The 7,074-nt window shown below is 36.8% G+C and overlaps 1 non-coding gene across 1 annotated transcript; it reads right to left on the minus strand.

The window, feature by feature from the left end:
* Window positions 1-6,455: 6,455 nt before the first annotated feature.
* On the minus strand, window positions 6,456-6,618 carry LOC111813789. Its single transcript, XR_002818955.1, has one exon. It is a non-coding gene; the product is annotated as a U1 spliceosomal RNA (small nuclear RNA).
* Window positions 6,619-7,074: the final 456 nt, after the last annotated feature.

Genomic DNA, 7,074 nt, shown 5'->3' on the forward strand with positions numbered 1-7,074 from the left:
GCTGGGGGATTGAACCGCGGTCCCTGATGCCTTGCCAAGATTGTTCTAAGTAGGTGCTTTAGACCACTGAGCCATCTCTCCAGCCCCTTAACTTACTTAATTTTGTTATTTCTTTTTAAATGGTTTTGTTACTCTATATACTTATGTACATTTTAGTATTAGCTTCTAAACAAACATTGAAACTTTTACTATAATTGTATTGAGTGTATAAATCTATTGGAGGAAAATTCCTCAATATCCAGGCTTCTTGTTCATAAATTACATACTTCTCTCAAAAATATGATTAGTCTTCCATTTTGTTTACTTCTAATTTTAAGTGTTTTATTTTCAGATGATTTTTATCAAGAATAGACTGTAGTTGTTGAGAAATGCTTATTGTATACCAGTTGAGACAATCATGCCAGTAACATTTTGCAATAACATTCATGCATATCTTTCTTTATTAGTTGCTTATTAAGTTATTTTTCTTTGTAAAATTTTTTATGCTACTTTAAGTGGTATTCTTAAATTTTAAAATGTTAATTTTTATATACAAAGTGCATAGTCTTTTCCATTGAACTTAAATACACCTAACAATTTTAGTAGCCTATCAGTAGATTCTTTTTATTTTATATGTGCATTAACTTGTTTCATATAAAATTGTATAACAAATAATGAGAGATTTCTTTTCTTTTGTAACTTTACTTTTCTGGTTTTTTTTCACTTTTATTTTTCTAATGTTGCCTTTTCGAGATCTAAACCATGGAAGCTTTACCATTTATATATGTGTGTCTGTTTATCTATCTATCTACCTTTCTGTCCATCATCTATCATTTACCTATCTATGACAGAGTCTTTCTAAGTTGCTAAGTTGCATATGCTATGCTTACACTTGTGATCTTCTTTCTCTGTCTGCCTCCCAGGATTCAGAGAAGGTTGGTTTGTATTACCACACCAGGCTTCTTTTCCTTTCTTTTTTATTTAGGTGTTACTTATTAACCCAAGGGCCTCATGCACACTAATCTTGCTGAGCTATATTAGTGGTAGAATGTTGATTGGAAGTGTTAGTAAGAAATGTATTTTTGTTTATTTGTTTCATGGAAAAAGCTTCCAATATCTAACCATTAAGTCTAGTAGTTTAATTGTTGTCATGTATTTTTAGATATAATAGTATAAGAAAAAAATCTCCTTTGCCTGATTCCTAAATATAATGTATGTGTTTATGTACCTTTAAGATGTCTCTGAATGTTATTGGCTGTAGTAACTGATTTTTGAATATTAAGCCAATATCATATACCTGAAATAAACCCAAATTTATCATAAAACATTATTCTTTTTCTATTGGTTTATTGTAGGAATTTTGCTTCTATTATGAAAAGAATCATTGCTTTGTAATTTAATTTCTATGTCAGGTTTCAGCACCAACATTATATTTTGCTTTTTAAAATGCTTTCAGGTGATATTTTCCAGTATCATATTTTCTGCTTTTGATTGTCAATTTTTTAATGTGATATGTACTATATTGGTCACTCTTCCATGCTGGGATAAAATATCCGTCACCTGCACTTAGAAGAAATAATTTATTTTGACTTATGGTTTTAGAGGATTTAGTTCACAGTTATTAGTCTCAAAAGCAAAAATGACATGGCACAAGTCATGTCATGGCACAAGATGAAAACTGCTTGATTCATGATAGTGAGAAAGCAGAGCAATGGATCAATACTAGAGAAGAAGTGGCAAGGCACAAGATGTAGTACTCAAGGTCACACCTCTATGACCCACACTGACACATTACTGAGTGAGTTGCACCAATCCCTTAGGTCGCTCCGAAGGAAATCAAGTTAGCACAATGTAACTTAATTATCACACTATACCCCTTTGTCTATTTGACAAACAAGCATATCTCTTTGAACCATATTTAATTGCTAAATACAGGGGAAGACCATAATTTTGCCTATTTTGTATAAAAAATTAACCTTCCCCAAAGTTTTTACAGTCTATCATTTTTGTTTATTTATTACTGTTTTTTAGGGGTTTTTTTGTGTGTGTGTGCAGAGTCTAACTATGCAGCTCAAGCTCATAGTGATCCTCTTGCTTTTAGCTCCTCCAGTGCTGGGATTACAGGCCTGTATCACCATTCCTGGACAAGGTTGCTAGCTCAGTGTTCCCCGAGACAGGGTTGGCATGGGGTGTGGAGCCAAGGATTGAACCTTGGCCCTTGTGCTTGCCTAAGCAGGCACATATTCCACTGAGGTAGCTCGCCCACCCTCAGTTCAGCATTTTCAAAAAGTACAAGTCCAACTCCTTTTGACAGTCAAGTTAGACTCCTACTATTCCCTACTTTTAAAACTGGGGGGGAAGGCTTTCTTTTTTTCCATAATTTTATTTAGAGACATATAGGAAAGAGACAGTTTCAGATAAAATTGGTATGACAGTTTCAATAATTAACACATTGCATACATTCCTCCTAGTGGTTATTTGCTGTACAAGATGCAGACATGATAACCTATTTAAAAACACTATTACAACAAATCCTTCTATTCATTAAGAGAATGTAACTATACACCTATCCTAACCATTTTGAATCCACAGATACAAAATGAACATTCATCTGTATCCCCATTTTTGTTTAGTTCCATAATTTGAATATTATAGGTGTGTTAGCTCAGCAAAATATTCTAAAAGCTTCCAGTAGTCCATAATAGTACTGGGACTTCTGCTTGACTGACAGTGTCAGAAATTGTTGACCTGAGTCCCCTACAGCTCAACATAACACCATGGTATTACTTCTTATACTTCATCTTTATACTTTTCTGCTGGACGGTGAAGACCAAGATAAAGGAAGACCTATGCAACAAGAGTTGTAGCTTTTGGATCTGATAAGGTCAGTCAAATCCCCTCAGGATTTATCCTGAGATCCTGTACCTCAGATTGTAGAACCTTTGTCAGTATCAGCCATGTGGAGGAGTCACAGCCATTGCTTGGCCAATGTGATCTCTGGGAAAGCCTGAAATAATGTTTCCTCTCCGTGTGACTCTCCTTAGGCACACTCTACATCATCAATCACTTTCCTCTTTGGCCCCATAATCTTGATTAGAAAATTTGGGACACTACTGAGTTACATGATGTTACATTTCCATAATTGATTGGTTCACAGTTGATTAGTTCATAGGTGTCTGTATATGTAGTTAGCCAGGGTGAGAATCTGTCCAGTTAACTACTTGATTCGAAAATCTTCTGAAGTTTCTGAGGATCATTGCCTTACCCTTGTCCTGAATCTTAAGTTAACTTGGAAGGCTAGGGCCAAAATGTTGGCTTTCCTTGCAGCCATCATTTTCACTAATTTTGTTCTACAAACTTAGGTTGTTAACCCTCAAGAAGAGAAGCTTATTGTTATTACTGCACAACCTAGGCTGTTTAGCTTAACCTGACTATCTGTCTGAATAGCAAACATCTTAGGCATAACATAGAACAGGTGTTTATCATCAAGTATTGATATGTTAAACTTTAAGTCCCTACAGAATATGATGAAAAACATTTAAAAAATTAAAATATATTTTAAAATAGGCATAAGGAATTATATAATTCTTATGTTTACATATAAGTCCAGAAATCTAACCATAAACAACTTGTAGCAGGAGAGTCCCTCAACATTCCTTTTCCTATCTCCTGCCTTGATTCACTACCCCCAGCTTTTTGAACAGTCATCTATCTGAGAGACAGCACAGCAGCAACTGGCATGTCATGACAAGCAGCCCATATTCAGAAGACCAGAATGACAGGCACTCCAAGCTAGAACCTACTATTACAAATTGCCATCATCAGTGCAGTTGATTAGTTCATAGGTGTCTGTATATGTAGTTAGCCAGGGTGAGAATCTGTCCAGTTAACTACTTGATTCAAAAATCTTCTGAAGTTTCTGAGGATCATTGCCTTACCCATCTTCTACATATAACTTTATGGCTTGCCCCTGTCATGTTTCCTAGCTTTTTTTCTTGTATTCTTTTCATTGTCTACTCCAAAAGTTCTTGCTACCTTTTTAGTTGTGTTATACATTTCTATTCGTATTTCTTCTTTTGAGTACTTATGTTAGGCAAACTATACAATATTTTCAAATGTGTGTGTTGTTTATTTCATTTATGAGTATATATACAAGTAGCATCCACTTCAATATAAAGGCTTCGAGTTTATCATTCTTTATAGCTGAGCAATATTCCATTCTATAAAAATACCACATTGTTTTAATCCATTTCTCAGGTGATGGGCTTCTTGGTTGTTTCCAAGATTTGGCTATCAGAAAGTGCTACATTAAACATAAGAACACATATATCACTATGATATGATGTTTCCAGATCCTCTGGGAAAATTCCCAGTAGAAAAATAGCTGGATTAAATGGGATTTCCAGTCCAAGTATTCTAAGGAGACTCCACACTGTATTCCATAACGGTTAGAATTGAGATGTATTGACTTATGATTAACATGTTATTTACCTGTTGTCATATACTCCTTTTTCTCCTGTGTTAACTGTTCATGGTATTTTCTTGGTTGCTTCTGATCTCATTTGTGGAGTTATGATTGTTTTGGTCCCTCTCTAGATCATCTTTCAGTAGACTGTATAGGGTTGGCTTTGTGATCACGAAATTCTTTATCTGTTCTTTTTCATGAAAGTATTTCACTTCTCTATCAAAATTGAAAGAGAGTTTCGCAGGGCATTGTATACTGGGCTGGAATTTGTTTCATAGAGGACTTGAAGTACTCTGCTCCATGCTCTTCTTGCCTTCATGGTTTGTGAAGAGAAGTCGGCCGTAATTCTGATGGGTTTTCCTTTGAATGTGATCTGCTTCTTTTCTCTAGCTGCTTTCAGTATATTATTCTTGAGCTCAATTTCTGGATCTTGACTATTATAGGGCTCAGTGTGTTTTTAATTGGGTTGAGGTTACTTGGCATTCTGTATGTTTTGGTTACCTGAGTGTCATATTGTTTTCTCATATTTGGAAAGTTTTTTGCTATTACCTCTGCCCATATATTTTAATGTCCTTTGTATTGACTTCTTCTTTACATTGATACCTATTAGTCTCACATTGGTCATCTTTGCATCATCTTGCAAGTGTTGAATTATTTTTCCCTGCCTCCTAGTTATTTTTAAGAGATCTTTTCTTAACTTTTCACTAGCTGCACCAGTGTCTTCAAAATCTGAAACTGTTTTCACTTTCAGTCAAATGGTTTTGCAAGCTTGTAATTGAGATTTTAAGTTCCTCTATATCTCTTTGACTCTTCTTCATGCAATCTATTTTTTCATGTATTGCTCATTCAAGTAATCTGTCACTTTTCTAATCTCCTCTATGTTTTTATCAGTGTCTTCTTGAGAAGAAGTTATTAATTCTTTTACTGCAGTGTTTTCTTCAGATTGGGTTTGCTCCCTATGTTTCTGTAATTGATTCTTTACTTCAGATGCTATGAATTCAGAGAATTCTTTTTTTATTTCAGAAAACAATTCCACTCTGAGTTTCTCTATAAATTTCTGCTGTTGTTTATTTACTGTAGATGCTATTAATTCATACTTCTCAGCTGAGCTAATATCCTCTGCACTTGTTCTGTGTGGGCATTCCGCTTCTTCCATATGTTTCTGCATTTGCTTTTTACTACAGATGCTATTATTTCAGAGATTTCTTTTTTCATTTCCAACCTGAGTTCCTCTATACCTTTCTGCAGTTCTTTCTTTATTTCAGAAGATGTTGATTCATTGATTTCAGCTGTGTGAATCCCAATTTGTTCTGTGTTAGTGTCCTCTGCACTTGTTATGGGTGGGCTTGGGGTCTAAGATTGTATTTTGCTCCTTCTTGTTGTCGTTTTGTGTAGCCCTGTCTTCTGACCTTTGTTGTAGAGCTTTTGTGCAGTTATAACCTTAGCACCTACTGAAATTCAGGTGCAGATGTACAAAATTTGGATTTATCCTGCTGTGCCTGTTTTGGTTCTGGCTACTGTACTCAGCTCCTTCCTGCTGCTGCCCTTGGGAGTGATTCTGTTGTTGCCCCCTGGCAAGATGTTCTGCTCCTGGATAGCTTGGTGGCTTTTTCCCTATCTTTGCAGGGATTTTAGCTGCAGGGTTTCACCTCAGCCCTGTATGCCAGGCCTCAGCTGTATCTGGAGGGGACAAGGTGGAGTAGCGGGGAGAGGAAGCTCTCCCGCACACTCACTGAGCCTGGGCTAGGACTGGATCTGGTGGTTCACTGAACACGACAGAATTGGGTGGGGGGTGGGTGCTGTGGAGTGGTGGTGGGGGTCCCAAGGTGGTGGAAGAGGGTCCCACCCACCCCGTGCCTGGGTTCGGGCCGGCAGGTCCTGCCTGCACAGGGTAGCAGGAAGCTCTCCCACACTCTCACCGGTGGGTGGAAGGCTTTCTGACCCTTCACTCTTTTTTTTTTTTGTATGTGAGTAAAACTAGCATCATGTCGATGATTCTACTAATTTTTTTCAGGGTGAAGTGTCAACACAGTGCCCCACTGCCACAAATTATGTAGATGAGTCCCAGATTTGGGTCTGTCAAAGAGGATAGCTCATCTATAGTGCAATGGATAAGTCTTGCCCCTGGGAAAAGTGCCTTAGTGATAATGGCATCTCCACTACCAGGTAAGTAGGATGATTCTACTGTTATGGGAGGCAGTATCCAGGTCACTGTGGACCATGGCTACAGTTGCACCTGCATGTTTAATTCACTGAGTACAGTAAAATGAATTCCAGGCATCAATTTCCTAGGGGGTTGTTTTAAGTCAGGGTCCTAGTGACTCATAAAATGAAATGTTCATGCTTGTGTACCTTCGAGGCACTAATTTGTTGGGTCTTTCTGATTACTGGGATATTCTCAAGGTGTGCCTTTTTAGCACCTGTAGAAAATGTAACTTTTCAAGGTCAACTAAAGATTTTCTAGAGTCTAACTTTATCTCTTTTAGGTCACAGAGAAAAAGGCACATGAATTATGGAAGTTCTAAACTGCCTATTTAAATTTTTAAATGATATCCTTGAAAGTTTTGCATAAACTCAAGTAAGGATGGGTAGTCTTGTAAAGGCCTAGATTACAGCTGTTTTAGAAGTCC

This window comes from Octodon degus, unplaced genomic scaffold (assembly GCF_000260255.1).
Source record: "Octodon degus isolate 3935 unplaced genomic scaffold, OctDeg1.0 scaffold00224, whole genome shotgun sequence".
NCBI lineage: Eukaryota > Metazoa > Chordata > Mammalia > Rodentia > Octodontidae > Octodon > Octodon degus.